Raw genomic sequence first — 17,500 nt, 5'->3', positions numbered from 1 at the left:
ATGCGAAAGATTCAGGATACCTTCGGGACCCGTCTTGAAACACGGACCAAGGAGTCTAACATATGTGCAAGTTATTGGGATGTAAACCTAATAGCGTAATTAACTTGACTAATAATGGGATTAGTTTTTTAGCTATTTATAGCTAATTAACACAATCCCGGGGCGTTCTATATAGTTATGTATAATGTATATTTATATTATTTATGCCTCTAACTGGAACGTACCTTGAGCATATATGCTGTGACCCGAAAGATGGTGAACTATACTTGATCAGGTTGAAGTCAGGGGAAACCCTGATGGAAGACCGAAACAGTTCTGACGTGCAAATCGATTGTCAGAATTGAGTATAGGGGCGAAAGACCAATCGAACCATCTAGTAGCTGGTTCCTTCCGAAGTTTCCCTCAGGATAGCTGGTGCATTTTAATATTATATAAAATAATCTTATCTGGTAAAGCGAATGATTAGAGGCCTTAGGGTCGAAACGATCTTAACCTATTCTCAAACTTTAAATGGGTAAGAACCTTAACTTTCTTGATATGAAGTTCAAGGTTATGATATAATGTGCCCAGTGGGCCACTTTTGGTAAGCAGAACTGGCGCTGTGGGATGAACCAAACGTAATGTTACGGTGCCCAAATTAACAACTCATGCAGATACCATGAAAGGCGTTGGTTGCTTAAAACAGCAGGACGGTGATCATGGAAGTCGAAATCCGCTAAGGAGTGTGTAACAACTCACCTGCCGAAGCAACTAGCCCTTAAAATGGATGGCGCTTAAGTTGTATACCTATACATTACCGCTAAAGTAGATGATTTATATTACTTGTGATATAAATTTTGAAACTTTAGTGAGTAGGAAGGTACAATGGTATGCGTAGAAGTGTTTGGCGTAAGCCTGCATGGAGCTGCCATTGGTACAGATCTTGGTGGTAGTAGCAAATAATCGAATGAGACCTTGGAGGACTGAAGTGGAGAAGGGTTTCGTGTGAACAGTGGTTGATCACGAGTTAGTCGGTCCTAAGTTCAAGGCGAAAGCCGAAAATTTTCAAGTAAAACAAAAATGCCTAACTATATAAACAAAGCGAATATAATACACTTGAATAATTTTGAACGAAAGGGAATACGGTTCCAATTCCGTAACCTGTTGAGTATCCGTTTGTTATTAAATATGGGCCTCGTGCTCATCCTGGCAACAGGAACGACCATAAAGAAGCCGTCGAGAGATATCGGAAGAGTTTTCTTTTCTGTTTTATAGCCGTACTACCATGGAAGTCTTTCGCAGAGAGATATGGTAGATGGGCTAGAAGAGCATGACATATACTGTTGTGTCGATATTTTCTCCTCGGACCTTGAAAATTTATGGTGGGGACACGCAAACTTCTCAACAGGCCGTACCAATATCCGCAGCTGGTCTCCAAGGTGAAGAGTCTCTAGTCGATAGAATAATGTAGGTAAGGGAAGTCGGCAAATTAGATCCGTAACTTCGGGATAAGGATTGGCTCTGAAGATTGAGATAGTCGGGCTTGATTGGGAAACAATAACATGGTTTATGTGCTCGTTCTGGGTAAATAGAGTTTCTAGCATTTATGTTAGTTACTTGTTCCCCGGATAGTTTAGTTACGTAGCCAATTGTGGAACTTTCTTGCTAAAATTTTTAAGAATACTATTTGGGTTAAACCAATTAGTTCTTATCAATTATAACGATTATCAATTAACAATCAATTCAGAACTGGCACGGACTTGGGGAATCCGACTGTCTAATTAAAACAAAGCATTGTGATGGCCCTAGCGGGTGTTGACACAATGTGATTTCTGCCCAGTGCTCTGAATGTCAAAGTGAAGAAATTCAAGTAAGCGCGGGTCAACGGCGGGAGTAACTATGACTCTCTTAAGGTAGCCAAATGCCTCGTCATCTAATTAGTGACGCGCATGAATGGATTAACGACGGACGTGTTTTCGTTGCGCTCGTGTACAGATTGCGAAGAACTTGGTTTTCCGTGTTTGGAAAGTAATAAAATCGGTGAATTAGTGCTCCGCGAAAGTCGTGTGCTAATTTTCGTGTGTTATAAACAAGCGGTTTGGAAGTAATTAACAATTAATTGTTGGGAATTTTCCACTTAGCACGTGCTGAAGGCGAACTTACGAGTAAGTTTTTCGAGTAAGCTTTTTGATCAGCTGTCACAAAGCTTATTGGTGGGAGTCACTGCTAAGGTTTGTGTCTAGGGAGAGTTTTAGTGCTACCAGACTCTACCGATAGGTGGAGCTCGAGTTCCAGAGCAACTACCTTTTGTCAGCGAGTAAACGAGCATACGGTTGCTGGCGTCGACGGTAGGTGGAGCCACCATCGTATTTATGCCGATGGAGAGCGACAGCAGCGCGAGTGCCTTGAGCGGAAGTAGTGCCTCGATGAAGTCCAGACGAGGCAGGCGCAGAAGCCATCTGGCATCTAAGAGCTCGGCGCCAACGCAGGCGAAATTGGTTGCCCTGGCATCGAATGGAGTGCCAGAACCCGTTGGGGTACTGGAGGAGCCGTTTTCGTCGCTGGAGGACGCCCGGGCGGCTACGGAGAACGCTGCCATTGATGCTGCCCCCCCCCACGCTGCTGCCACCGCTGCTGATCCTACTGCTGCCCCTGCTGCCGACCACACTGCTGCCTCCGCCGTTTTCACTGCTGCTAAAATTGTTGCCACCACTGCCACTGCCGCCACCGCTGCCGCCCGTGCTGGGCAAGCAGCCATGATGGCAGAGCTGTCGGCCACACAGCGCATGGTGAGAAGCAGCTTCCGCAGACTAGGAGAAGTGGACACGGAAGAGCTCTCATATGCTATCAGCCGCTACGATGAGCTGGTGTTGGCGCTAATGCTCCGGTGCGGAGAGCTGGAGACGCGGCTTGCTATGCCGCCACCGCCGCCGCCGTCGTTGAATCTGTTGAAAAATACGGCCGCCAATGCTCCCCAGATGCAGCAGGTTGCACCCATCGCTGCCCCGCGGACTACCAAGGTCCGCGAGACGTGGTCAGCGGTGGTGAAGTGCGACGACCCTGCGCTATCGGGGAAAGACATAGCGGAAAAGGTGCGAACGATGGTTGCACCCTCTCTCGGAGTCAGAGTACACGAGGTCCGTGAGCTCCGTCGAGGTGGTGGTGCGATCATTCGCACTCCTTCGGTGGGAGAGCTGCAGAAGGTGGTCGCTTCAAAAAGATTCGCCGAGGTTGGCCTAAATGTGGCACGGAATGCGGCCGAGAAGCCGAAGGTCGTCGTATATGACGTCGACACAGCTATCGGCCCTGAGGAGTTTATGAAGGAGCTCCACGAAAACAACTTCGACAGCGAAATGAATCTGGCCCAGTTTAAGAAGTCAGTGCACCTGGTGACCAAGGCGTGGTCGGTAGCTGACGGCGCCACAGTAAATGTGACGCTGGAGGTTGACGACCGGGCGATGGCGAAGCTTGATGTAGGTCGTGTCTACATCAAGTGGTTCTCATTCCGATGCCGGTCACAGGTCCGCACATACGCCTGCCACAGATGTGTGGGTTTCGACCACAAGGTCAGCGAATGCCGGCAGAAGGATAGTGTCTGTCGCCAGTGCGGGCAACAAGGCCACACTGCGGCAAAGTGCCAAAACCCGGTGGACTGCCGGAACTGCCGCCACAGAGGGCAACCCTCGGGGCATTACATGCTCTCGAGCGTTTGCCCGATATACGGGGCGTTGCTGGCGAGGGTGCAAGCTAGACACTAATGTTTAGCTTCATCCAAGCGAACTGTGGCCGAGGCCGAGCTGCGACCATCGAGCTCGGAGTCCGACTCAGGAGATCGGAGTCTATGTTCGCGCTGGTGCAGGAGCCGTATCTCGGCGGGGACGGAATGGATGTGCTGCCTGAAGGAATGAGAATTTTCATCGATCGGCGAGGGAAGGCAGCCATCCTAGTGGATCACCAGGAAGCCATCTGTATGCCAGTGGAGACCCTCACCACAGATTATGGCGTATGTCTGGTCGTGAAAGGGAGTTTTGGCTCAATCTTCCTTTGCGCCGCATACTGCCAGTATGATGCACCTCTGGAACCGTACATCCGGTACATGGATGCGGTCCTGCTGCAGGCCAGCAGAACCCCCGCAATCCTGGGCCTCGACGCGAATGCAGTGTCCCCCATGTGGCTTAGCAAACTCTCTCGTCATGCCGAGGGGCAAGCTAACTACAGACGGGGTGAGCTGCTGTCAGAGTGGATGCTGGAGGCAAGAGTCGCCGCCCTAAACCAGTCAACAGAGGTGTACACGTTCGATAATTACAGAGCTACAAGCGATATCGACGTGACAATCGTCAATGAGGCAGCATCTATGTGGGCCACATATGAGTGGAGAGTGGACGAGTGGGAATTGAGTGACCACAACATCATTACTGTTGTGGCCGAACCAACTACCGCGCGCGCAGTTGAGAGCATAGCTCCTGTGCCGTCCTGGAACTTCTCCAATGCACGTTGGCGATTGTTCAAGGAGGAAATGGTGAGTAGAGCAGCCGAACTTCCGGAAAACTTCTCAGAGTCGCCGTTGGACCAGCAAGTTTCGACCCTGCGCAGTATAGTACATAATGTATGTGATATTGCGCTGGGAAGAAAGTCCATCCGATTGCCCAGCAGGAGAGCACGTTGGTGGACTGCCGACCTCTGTGATGCAAGGCGCGAAGTCCGGAGACTTCGTCGCCTACTTCAAAATGGAAGGCGTCATGATGATGATGCCGCAATAGAGCGTGTATTGGTCGACCTGAGGCGGGCCTCAGCCAACTACAAGAAGCTCATTTGGAGGGCGAAAATGGATGAGTGGAAACGCTTCGTGGGAGATCATGCCGACGACCCATGGGGGCGCGTCTATAAGATTTGCCGAGGCCGCAGGAAGTGCACGGAGATTGGGTGCCTCCGCGTGAATGGCGAGATGATCACCGATTGGGGTGACTGTGCACGAGTGCTCCTCCGCAATTTCTTCCCAGTTGCGGAGTCCGAAGCACCGACTGCCATCGCGGAGGAAGTCCCACCGGCCCTCGAAGTATTCGAGGTTGATGCATGTGTTGCCCGGTTGAAGAGCAGGCGCTCTCCCGGCTTGGACGGCATTAATGGCACTATCTGCAAGGCAGTCTGGCGCGCCATACCCGAGCACCTTGCATCGTTGTTTTCCCGATGCATCCGATTAGGATACTTTCCCGCTGAGTGGAAGTGCCCACGAGTTGTCTCGCTGCTCAAAGGGCCAGATAAGGACAAATGTGAGCCCTCCTCATATAGAGGAATATGCTTGCTACCAGTCTTTGGTAAGGTGCTCGAGGCCATCATGGTGAATCGTGTGAGAGAAGTTCTTCCGGAAGGCTGCAGATGGCAATTTGGATTTCGCCAAGGACGATGTGTGGAGGATGCTTGGAGGCACGTGAAGAGCAGTGTTTGTGCCAGCCCGGCGCAATACGTGCTCGGCACATTCGTGGACTTCAAAGGAGCATTCGACAACGTCGAATGGAGTGCTGCACTCCGCCGACTAGCCGACTTGGGATGCCGGGAGATGGGCTTGTGGCAGAGCTTTTTCTCCGGCCGAAGAGCAGTGATCCGAAGCAGTTCCGGTACTGTGGATGTACCGGTAACTAGAGGCTGCCCGCAGGGGTCAATCAGTGGCCCATTTATCTGGGACATACTGATGGATGTACTGCTTCAGCGTCTCCAGCCGTATTGCCAGCTGAGTGCATACGCGGATGACTTGCTGCTTCTCGTCGAGGGAAATTCCCGAGCTGAGCTAGAGGAAAAAGGTGCAGAGCTGATGTCCATCGTAGAAGCGTGGGGAGCGGAAGTTGGCGTTACCGTCTCGACCAGCAAGACGGTAATAATGCTGCTGAAAGGTGCCTTGAGACGTGCGCCTACGGTGAGGTTTGCTGGAGCGAACCTTCCGTATGTGCGTAGCTGTCGGTACCTTGGCATCACGGTCAGTGAAGGAATGAAATTCCTCACGCACATAGCTTCGCTTCGCCAGCGGATGACCGGAGTCGTTGGAGCATTGGCGCGTGTGCTTCGAGCCGACTGGGGCTTCAGTCCTCGAGCCAGGCGGACCATATATGACGGACTCATGGCACCTTGTGTGCTGTTTGGTGCCCCGGTATGGTATGACACCGCCGAACAGGTAGCCGCCCGGAGACGACTAGCCTCCTGCCAGAGGCTAATCCTGCTTGGATGCCTTTCGGTATGCCGAACAGTGTCCACAGTGGCACTGCAGGTACTTGGCGGAGCTCCCCCGCTTGACTTGGCTGCTAAGTTTTTAGCGGTCAAGTACAAGCTGAAGCGTGGATACCCGCTGGAGGAGAACGACTGGCTATACGGCGAGGACACTACGTGTCTAAGCTGGAAGCAGAGGAAGACTCGCCTAGAGGAGTGCTTGCTGCAGAATTGGCAAAACAGATGGGATGACGACAGCGAACCAGGACGGGTGACGCACAAGTTCATCCCATACGTCACTCTCGCCTATCGAGATCCAAGCTTTGGATTCTCGATGAGGACGTCTTTCCTGCTGACAGGTCACGGGTCGTTTAACGCATTTTTGCAAGGGAGAGCCCTCAGCGATACCACTGCTTGCGCTTGTGGTGATCCATATGAGGACTGGATGCACATATTGTGCGCTTGTCCTCTATATGCAGATTTGCGAAACCTCGATGGACTTGGAGTGCAGCGCCTTGGCGAAAACTGGACCTTCAATAGAATCCTGGAAGATCAGCAGAGGATTCAACGGCTGGCAGCGTTTGCGGACGAGGTGTTCCGTAGGAGGAGGGGTATTTAGCCCAAAACTTCGCCGTGTGGTTAGCGGGCGAGAATACTTCCACAGCCCGCTATTGCTTGTCGTAAGAGGCGACTAATATAGCGACTGGTTCCTCTAACCATGCTTGTCGGAGCAAAAGGAGGAGGCCCACCGAGCCTCTCTTTCGGTACCACGGGTTGTGCTGCTCCAAGACAGCACATTGAGGTAGGCCCCCTGGTGGGAGTATCGTGGTGGCTGTGGTTGATACCCATATCGCGGGTAGAGCCTTCGTGTTCGACGTTTGAGTTACGGTGCTAGTTGCGCAAAACTCGGGTGCTGTGACCCAGAGATCAGTAGAGATTTTAGGTAGATCTCGCTCCTCAGCAAGGGGGAGTGCTTGCCCGGCAAGCAAGTACTCGAATTGCTACCGGGGTGGTCGCTATGTACATAGCTATAGCTTCCAGTCCGGGACGTTTGTCTGGCGTATCCAGACTCATGCACCATGTTGATACATGCACCACTTGTGGGTGTTCAGGGTGTCGTGGTTGTAATCCCTTCAGTGTGGAACACGCCACGTAAAACAAGTTCGGAGAGGTCCGAAAGTCACTGTCCCTATCTACTATCTAGCGAAACCACAGCCAAGGGAACGGGCTTGGAATAATTAGCGGGGAAAGAAGACCCTTTTGAGCTTGACTCTAATCTGGCAGTGTAAGGAGACATAAGAGGTGTAGAATAAGTGGGAGATATTAGACCTCGGTTTGGTATCGTCAATGAAATACCACTACTCTTATTGTTTCCTTACTTACTTGATTAAATGGAACGTGTATCATTTCCTAGCCATTATACGGATATATTTATTATATCTTATGGTATTGGGTTTTGATGCAAGCTTCTTGATCAAAGTATCACGAGTTTGTTATATAATCGCAAACAAATTCTTTAATAAAACGATGCATTTATGTATTTTTGATTTGAAAATTTGGTATAACTCCAATTACTCAGGTATGATCCAATTCAAGGACATTGCCAGGTAGGGAGTTTGACTGGGGCGGTACATCTCTCAAATAATAACGGAGGTGTCCCAAGGCCAGCTCAGTGCGGACAGAAACCACACATAGAGCAAAAGGGCAAATGCTGACTTGATCTCGGTGTTCAGTACACACAGGGACAGCAAAAGCTCGGCCTATCGATCCTTTTGGTTTAAAGAGTTTTTAACAAGAGGTGTCAGAAAAGTTACCATAGGGATAACTGGCTTGTGGCGGCCAAGCGTTCATAGCGACGTCGCTTTTTGATCCTTCGATGTCGGCTCTTCCTATCATTGTGAAGCAAAATTCACCAAGCGTTGGATTGTTCACCCATGCAAGGGAACGTGAGCTGGGTTTAGACCGTCGTGAGACAGGTTAGTTTTACCCTACTAATGACAAAACGTTGTTGCGACAGCATTCCTGCGTAGTACGAGAGGAACCGCAGGTACGGACCAATGGCACAATACTTGTTCGAGCGAACAGTGGTATGACGCTACGTCCGTTGGATTATGCCTGAACGCCTCTAAGGTCGTATCCGTGCTGGACTGCAATGATAAATAAGGGGCAATTTGCATTGTATGGCTTCTAAACCATTTAAAGTTTATAATTTATTTTATAAACGACAATGGATGTGATGCCAATGTAATTTGTAACATAGTAAATTAGGAGGATCTTCGATCACCTGATGCCGCGCTAGTTACATATAAAAGCATTATTTAATACAATGACAAAGCCTAGAATCAATTGTAAACGACTTTTGTAACAGGCAAGGTGTTGTAAGTGGTTGAGCAGCTGCCATACTGCGATCCACTGAAGCTTATCCTTTGCTTGATGATTCGATAAATAAATGATTTTTTCCTGTAGCCAAACACCTCGTCATCAATTTAGTGACGCATATGATATTGTCCCTATCATATAATTAATATAAAGACTTTAATGGATTGTGTCAAGTTGCCAAACACCTCGTCATCAATTTAGTGACGCATATGATATTGTCCCTATCATATAATTAATATAAAGACTTTAATGAATTGTGTCAAGTTGCCAAACACCTCGTCATCAATTTAGTGACGCATATGATATTGTCCCTATCATATAATTTTTGATATAAAGACTTTAAAGAATTGTATCAAGTTGCCAAACACCTCGTCATCAATTTAGTGACGCATATGATATTGTCCCTATCATATAATTAATATACAGACTTTAATGAATTGTGTCAAGTTGCCAAACACCTCGTCATCAATTTAGTGACGCATATGATATTGTCCTTATCATATAATTTTTGATATAAAGACTTTAAAGAATTGAATCAAGTTGCCAAACACCTCGTCATCAATTTAGTGACGCATATGATATTGTCCCTATCATATAATTAATATAAAGACTTTAATGGATTGTGTCAAGTTGCCAAACACCTCGTCATCAATTTAGTGACGCATATGATATTGTCCCTATCATATAATTAATATAAAGACTTTAATGAATTGTGTCAAGTTGCCAAACACCTCGTCATCAATTTAGTGACGCATATGATATTGTCCTTATCATATAATTTTTGATATAAAGACTTTAAAGAATTGTATCAAGTTGCCAAACACCTCGTCATCAATTTAGTGACGCATATGATATTGTCCCTATCATATAATTAATATAAAGACTTTAATGGATTGTGTCAAGTTGCCAAACACCTCGTCATCAATTTAGTGACGCATATGATATTGTCCTTATCATATAATTTTTGATATAAAGACTTTAAAGAATTGTATCAAGTTGCCAAACACCTCGTCATCAATTTAGTGACGCATATGATATTGTCCCTATCATATAATTAATATACAGACTTTAATGAATTGTGTCAAGTTGCCAAACACCTCGTCATCAATTTAGTGACGCATATGATATTGTCCCTATCATATAATTTTTGATATATAGACTTTAAAGAATTGTATCAAGTTGCCAAACACCTCGTCATCAATTTAGTGACGCATATGATATTGTCCCTAGCATATAATTAATATAAAGACTTTAATGGATTGTGTCAAGTTGCCAAACACCTCGTCATCAATTTAGTGACGCATATGATATTGTCCTTATTATATAATTTTTGATATAAAGACTTTAAAGAATTGTATCAAGTTGCCAAACACCTCGTCATCAATTTAGTGACGCATATGATATTGTCCCTATCATATAATTAATATACAGACTCTAATGAATTGTGTCAAGTTGCCAAACACCTCGTCATCAATTTAGTGACGCATATGATATTGTCCCTATCATATAATTTTTGATATAAAGACTTTAAAGAATTGTATCAAGTTGCCAAACACCTCGTCATCAATTTAGTGACGCATATGATATTGTCCCTTTCATATAATTAATATAAAGACTTTAATGGATTGTGTCAAGTTGCCAAACACCTCGTCATCAACTACTATATTATGGTTGCGCCGACCTCTCATATTGTATTCTCTTATGTGTTCATAGGATTTTGACAATTATACGAGTAAATTAAATAATATACATATGAAAATGATTAATTATTATATGTATAAGGGAAAAAATGATGAAATATTCCCATATTATCTTAGTATTATAGAGGAAAGACCGTTGCCGACCTCTGATATTGTTCAAACTTATGTATTTATATGATTTTGGCAATTATATGAGTAAATTAAAAAATATACATATGAAAATGGTTAATTATTATATGTATATGGGAAAAAATGCTAAGATATTCCCATATTCTCTTAGTATTATAGAGAAAAGCCATTTAAGTGAGAGGGTATAGTAGTGTAAACGACCGGAATTACGACAGAGGGTTCAAAAACTACTATAGGTAGGCAGTGGTTGCCGACCTCTCATATTGTTCAAAACTTATGTATTCATATGATTTTGGCAATTGTATGAGTAAATTAAATAATATACATATGAAAATGATTAATTATTATATGTATAAGGGAAAAAATGCTGAAATATTCCCACATTCTCTTAGTATTATAGAGAAAATCCATTATAGTGAGAGGGTATAGTAGTGTAAACGACCGGAATTACGACAGAGGGTTCAAAAACTACTATAGGTAGGCAGTGGTTGCCGACCTCTCATATTGTTCAAAACTTATGTATTCATATGAATTTGGCAATTATATGAGTAAATTAAATAATATACATATGAAAATGATTAATTATTATATGTATAAGGGAAAAAATGCTGAAATATTCCCACATTCTCTTAGTATTATAGAGAAAATCCATTATAGTGAGAGGGTATAGTAGTGTAAACGACCGGAATTACGACAGAGGGTTCAAAAACTACTATAGGTAGGCAGTGGTTGCCGACCTCTCATATTGTTCAAAACTTATGTATTCATATGATTTTGGCAATTATATGATTAAATTAAATAATATACATATGAAAATGGTTAATTATTATATGTATATGGGAAAAAATGCAGAGATATTCCCATATTCTCTTAGTATTATAGAGAAAAGCCATTTAAGTGAGAGGGTATAGTAGTGTAAACGACCGGAATTACGACAGAGGGTTCAAAAACTACTATAGGTAGGCAGTGGTTGCCGACCTCTCATATTGTTCAAAACTTATGTATTCATATGATTTTGGCAATTGTATGAGTAAATTAAATAATATACATACGAAAATGATTAATTATTATATGTATATGGGAAAAAATGCAGAGATATTCCCATATTCTCTTAGTATTATAGAGAAAAGCCATTTAAGTGAGAGGGTATAGTAGTGTAAACCACCGGAATTACGACAGAGGGTTCAAAAACTACTATAGGTAGGCAGTGGTTGCCGACCTCTCATATTGTTCAAAACTTATGTATTCATATGATTTTGGCAATTATATGATTAAATTAAATAATATACATATGAAAATGGTTAATTATTATATGTATATGGGAAAAAATGCTGAGATATTCCCATATTCTCTTAGTATTATAGAGAAAAGCCATTATAGTGAGAGGGTATAGTAGTGTAAACGACCGGAATTACGACAGAGGGTTCAAAAACTACTATAGGTAGGCAGTGGTTGCCGACCTCTCATATTGTTCAAAACTTATGTATTCATATGAATTTGGCAATTATATGAGTAAATTAAATAATAAACATATAAAAATTAATATTTATTATATGTATAAAAAAAAAAATAATCATATTATATATGAATAATGGAAAAAAAATGAAATGTTCCTATAATCTCTTAATATATAAGAGAATAGACCGTATGTTGGGTGGCAAACGGAATTGAAAATACCCGCTTTGAGGACAGCGGGTTCAAAAACTACTATAGGTAGGCAGTGGTTGCCGACCTCCCGCATTATTCGAAATATTTATTTCGGATTATGTTTATATTGGTTACATAAAATAAAGTATATTATTATCCGTACAAATTTGTTTCTCAGTTCTATAGAACACGGGACTTGGCTCCGCGGATAATAGGAATATACGCTTTTTAGATAATATCGTTGAAACAAAAGTCAAGTTTCTATTATATATAGAATAACAAATCGTTTCCATATATTATCGTTAATTTTTGGAGGCAGGCAAATATTAATTTATTACCTGCCGTATAGTTGGATTATTATATCGTTACGGTATAATACAAATATGGATTCTTATGAAAGAAATATAAAATTATATATTAAATGTGGAAATATTATCATATGCGCTTGGTTTTATGTTATATATTACCAGAGAGATATATGAAAAGAGATAAATTTTAAATTTATCTTCAAAATGCAAATGATTTAACTTAATATTTATATTGGTTAAACAAAAATTGTACATGTGTGGATACAATAATTATGTATGTTGGAAATAAAATGATATTTTATAATGAAATATGTATATATAAAAAGATAAAATTATAGAAACATATATATTACAATAATTATATGAAATTCTTGTTATATTGGTAAAACAAGTATAAATTAAAAATGAAAATATGGATTACGAATGCTATATAAAAATGGCCGTAATCGAATAGATTTTTTACTTATATTTATATATTTAAAATTTTACCCAAAGGCGAAATATTGAATTTTATTCAATATAATAAAAATCATGGAATTATATAAAGTGAAAAATCTATATATCTATTATATTGCTTATTTCGATTCAAAAAATATGAATGGAATATGAAGGAAAAACATTATTCTGGTTGATCCTGCCAGTAGTTATATGCTTGTCTCAAAGATTAAGCCATGCATGTCTAAGTACACACGAATTAAAAGTGAAACCGCAAAAGGCTCATTATATCAGTTATGGTTCCTTAGATCGTTAACAGTTACTTGGATAACTGTGGTAATTCTAGAGCTAATACATGCAATTAAAACATGAACCTTATGGGACATGTGCTTTTATTAGGCTAAAACCAAGCGATCGCAAGATCGTTATATTGGTTGAACTCTAGATAACATGCAGATCGTATGGTCTTGTACCGACGACAGATCTTTCAAATGTCTGCCCTATCAACTTTTGATGGTAGTATCTAGGACTACCATGGTTGCAACGGGTAACGGGGAATCAGGGTTCGATTCCGGAGAGGGAGCCTGAGAAACGGCTACCACATCTAAGGAAGGCAGCAGGCGCGTAAATTACCCACTCCCAGCTCGGGGAGGTAGTGACGAAAAATAACAATACAGGACTCATATCCGAGGCCCTGTAATTGGAATGAGTACACTTTAAATCCTTTAACAAGGACCAATTGGAGGGCAAGTCTGGTGCCAGCAGCCGCGGTAATTCCAGCTCCAATAGCGTATATTAAAGTTGTTGCGGTTAAAACGTTCGTAGTTGAACTTGTGCTTCATACGGGTAGTACAACTTACAATTGTGGTTAGTACTATACCTTTATGTATGTAAGCGTATTACCGGTGGAGTTCTTATATGTGATTAAATACTTGTATTTTTTCATATGTTCCTCCTATTTAAAAACCTGCACTAGTGCTCTTAAACGAGTGTTATTGTGGGCCGGTACTATTACTTTGAACAAATTAGAGTGCTTAAAGCAGGCTTCAAATGCCTGAATATTCTGTGCATGGGATAATGAAATAAGACCTCTGTTCTGCTTTCATTGGTTTTCAGATCAAGAGGTAATGATTAATAGAAGCAGTTTGGGGGCATTAGTATTACGACGCGAGAGGTGAAATTCTTGGACCGTCGTAAGACTAACTTAAGCGAAAGCATTTGCCAAAGATGTTTTCATTAATCAAGAACGAAAGTTAGAGGTTCGAAGGCGATCAGATACCGCCCTAGTTCTAACCATAAACGATGCCAGCTAGCAATTGGGTGTAGCTACTTTTATGGCTCTCTCAGTCGCTTCCCGGGAAACCAAAGCTTTTGGGCTCCGGGGGAAGTATGGTTGCAAAGCTGAAACTTAAAGGAATTGACGGAAGGGCACCACCAGGAGTGGAGCCTGCGGCTTAATTTGACTCAACACGGGAAAACTTACCAGGTCCGAACATAAGTGTGTAAGACAGATTGATAGCTCTTTCTCGAATCTATGGGTGGTGGTGCATGGCCGTTCTTAGTTCGTGGAGTGATTTGTCTGGTTAATTCCGATAACGAACGAGACTCAAATATATTAAATAGATATCTTCAGGATTATGGTGCTGAAGCTTATGTAGCCTTCATTCATGGTGGCAGTAAAATGTTTATTGTGTTTGAATGTGTTTATGTAAGTGGAGCCGTACCTGTTGGTTTGTCCCATTATAAGGACACTAGCTTCTTAAATGGACAAATTGCGTCTAGCAATAATGAGATTGAGCAATAACAGGTCTGTGATGCCCTTAGATGTCCTGGGCTGCACGCGCGCTACAATGAAAGTATCAACGTGTATTTCCTAGACCGAGAGGTCCGGGTAAACCGCTGAACCACTTTCATGCTTGGGATTGTGAACTGAAACTGTTCACATGAACTTGGAATTCCCAGTAAGTGTGAGTCATTAACTCGCATTGATTACGTCCCTGCCCTTTGTACACACCGCCCGTCGCTACTACCGATTGAATTATTTAGTGAGGTCTCCGGACGTGATCACTGTGACGCCTTGCGTGTTACGGTTGTTTCGCAAAAGTTGACCGAACTTGATTATTTAGAGGAAGTAAAAGTCGTAACAAGGTTTCCGTAGGTGAACCTGCGGAAGGATCATTATTGTATAATATCCTTATCGTTAATAAATATTTGTTATAATACAAATAAATACAATTTACCAAAATAAAAATATTACAAAATGATTCCACGGAATCAAAAATTAAAGTCAAAATAAAATGAAGATGGCTTTTATTTTATATGTGGGGCTTGGCAACCTCATAAAAAGACTTTAACATTATTAATGTTGCTGTGCGTATTTGTGCAGTACTTACTACAACAACGGCGTTTCCTATAAAAACAAATTCTCGAAAATGGAAATCGAAGAAACTAAACTAAATTCGAAAGTAGAAGTCGAATTAAAATAAAAATAATTTTGAATGTGTGGTAATCAAAATAAGTGTGTGTGTATATGGACCATAATATACACGCGTTGCGAATATGTATTGTTCATCTATGTTATGAGCATACGTTGGCTAATGCAACAACCTAAAATATACAATGTTTGTACCTGTCATCCATCAGGTTAATGTTTTATATAAATTTTGCAGTATGTGTCACCCAAAATAGCAAACCATAACCAGATTATTATGATACATAATGCTTATATGAAACTAAGACATTTCGCAACATTTATTTTAGGTATAAAAATAAATTTATTGAAGGAATTGATATATGCCAGTAAAATGGTGTATTTTTAATTTCTTTCAATAAAAACAATATTGACATTATATAAAATTGAATTATAAAACTCTAAGCGGTGGATCACTCGGCTCATGGGTCGATGAAGAACGCAGCAAACTGTGCGTCATCGTGTGAACTGCAGGACACATGAACATCGACATTTTGAACGCATATCGCAGTCCATGCTGTTATGTACTTTAATTAATTTATAGTGCTGCTTGGACTACATATGGTTGAGGGTTGTAAGACTATGCTAATTAAGTTGTTTATAAATTTTTTATAAGCATATGGTATATTATTGGATTAAATAATGATTTTATTCATAATATTAAAAAAGAAATGAAAAACATTATCTCACATTTGAATGTGAAAAACGAAGAGAAATATTTCTTTTTCAATCAAATAATACTGAGAAATGTCTAGCATAAAAAATTGAAATATTTTTCATCTAGAATTGTCTCTTATTAATGATTCGGAAAAAGAAAAATCTTGGTTTTGTTATTATTCTTCGTTGGTTCGTTAAATGGATAAAAATGACTTTGCTTACAAGAACTATTGGAACTATTTATAACGAATTTAATTGATTGTTTTATCATTTATATATAAAGAATTTATGGCAAAATATAGTTATATATACAACCTCAACTCATATGGGACTACCCCCTGAATTTAAGCATATTAATTAGGGAGGAAAAGAAACTAACAAGGATTTTCTTAGTAGCGGCGAGCGAAAGAAAACAGTTCAGCACTAAGTCACTTTGTCTATATGGCAAATGTGAGATGCAGTGTATGGAGCGTCAATATTCTAGTATGAGAAATTAATGATTTAAGTCCTTCTAAATGAGGCCATTTACCCATAGAGGGTGCCAGGCCCGTATAACGTTAATGATTGCTAGATGATGTTTCCAAAGAGTCGTGTTGCTTGATAGTGCAGCACTAAGTGGGTGGTAAACTCCATCTAAAACTAAATATAACCATGAGACCGATAGTAACAAGTACCGTGAGGGAAAGTTGAAAAGAACTCTGAATAGAGAGTTAAACAGTACGTGAAACTGCTTAGAGGTTAAGCCCGATGACTGAATATCCGTTATGGAAATCATCATTAAAATTGTAATATTTAAATAATATTATTAAGAATAATGTGCATTTTTTCCATATAAGGACATTGTAATCTATTAGGCATATCCCAAATTTATCATAAAATATAACTTATAGTTTATTCCAATTAAATTGCTTGCATTTAACACAGAATAAATGTTATTAATTTGATAAAGTGCTGATAGATTTATATTATTACAGAGCGTTAATTTTTCGGAATTATATAATGCATAATTATCATTGATTTTGTGTTTATTATATGCTTTGTATGATTAACAATGCGAAAGATTCAGGATACCTTCGGGACCCGTCTTGAAACACGGACCAAGGAGTCTAACATATGTGCAAGTTATTGGGATGTAAACCTAATAGCGTAATTAACTTGACTAATAATGGATTAGTTTTTAGCTATTTATATCTATAAGAATTAACACAATCCCGGGGCGTTCTATATAGTTATGTATAATGTATATTTATATTATTTATGCCTCTAACTGGAACGTACCTTGAGCATATATGCTGTGACCCGAAAGATGGTGAACTTATACTTGATCAGGTTGAAGTCAGGGGAAACCCTGATGGAAGACCGAAACAGTTCTGACGTGCAAATCGATTGTCAGAATTGAGTGGGGCGAAAGACCAATCGAACCATCTAGTAGCTGGTTCCTTCCAAGTTTCCCTCGGATAGCTGGTGCATTTAATATTATATAAAATAATCTTATCTGGTAAAGGAATGATTAGAGGCCTTTAGGTGTCGAAACGATCTTAACCTATTCTCAAACTTTAAATGGGTAAGAACCTTAACTTTCTTTGATATGAAGTTCA

At 41.2% G+C, this 17,500-nt stretch overlaps 2 non-coding genes and 1 pseudogene across 2 annotated transcripts; all 3 read left to right on the top strand.

The window, feature by feature from the left end:
• The window catches only part of LOC116802813, a 9,370-nt pseudogene extending 751 nt beyond the window's left edge, over positions 1–8,619 (top strand).
• A 4,342-nt stretch (positions 8,620–12,961) lies between these two features.
• On the top strand, positions 12,962–14,956 carry LOC116802811. The gene has a single exon (XR_004363152.1). It is a non-coding gene; the product is annotated as a small subunit ribosomal RNA (ribosomal RNA).
• Positions 14,957–15,642: 686 nt separating this feature from the next.
• On the top strand, positions 15,643–15,820 carry LOC116802809. The gene has a single exon (XR_004363150.1). It is a non-coding gene; the product is annotated as a 5.8S ribosomal RNA (ribosomal RNA).
• Positions 15,821–17,500: the final 1,680 nt, after the last annotated feature.

This window comes from Drosophila sechellia, unplaced genomic scaffold (assembly GCF_004382195.2).
Source record: "Drosophila sechellia strain sech25 unplaced genomic scaffold, ASM438219v1 U_226, whole genome shotgun sequence".
NCBI lineage: Eukaryota > Metazoa > Arthropoda > Insecta > Diptera > Drosophilidae > Drosophila > Drosophila sechellia.
The sequence above is the reverse complement of the archived record's forward strand: the minus strand, read 5'-3'. Positions and strand labels throughout refer to the sequence as shown.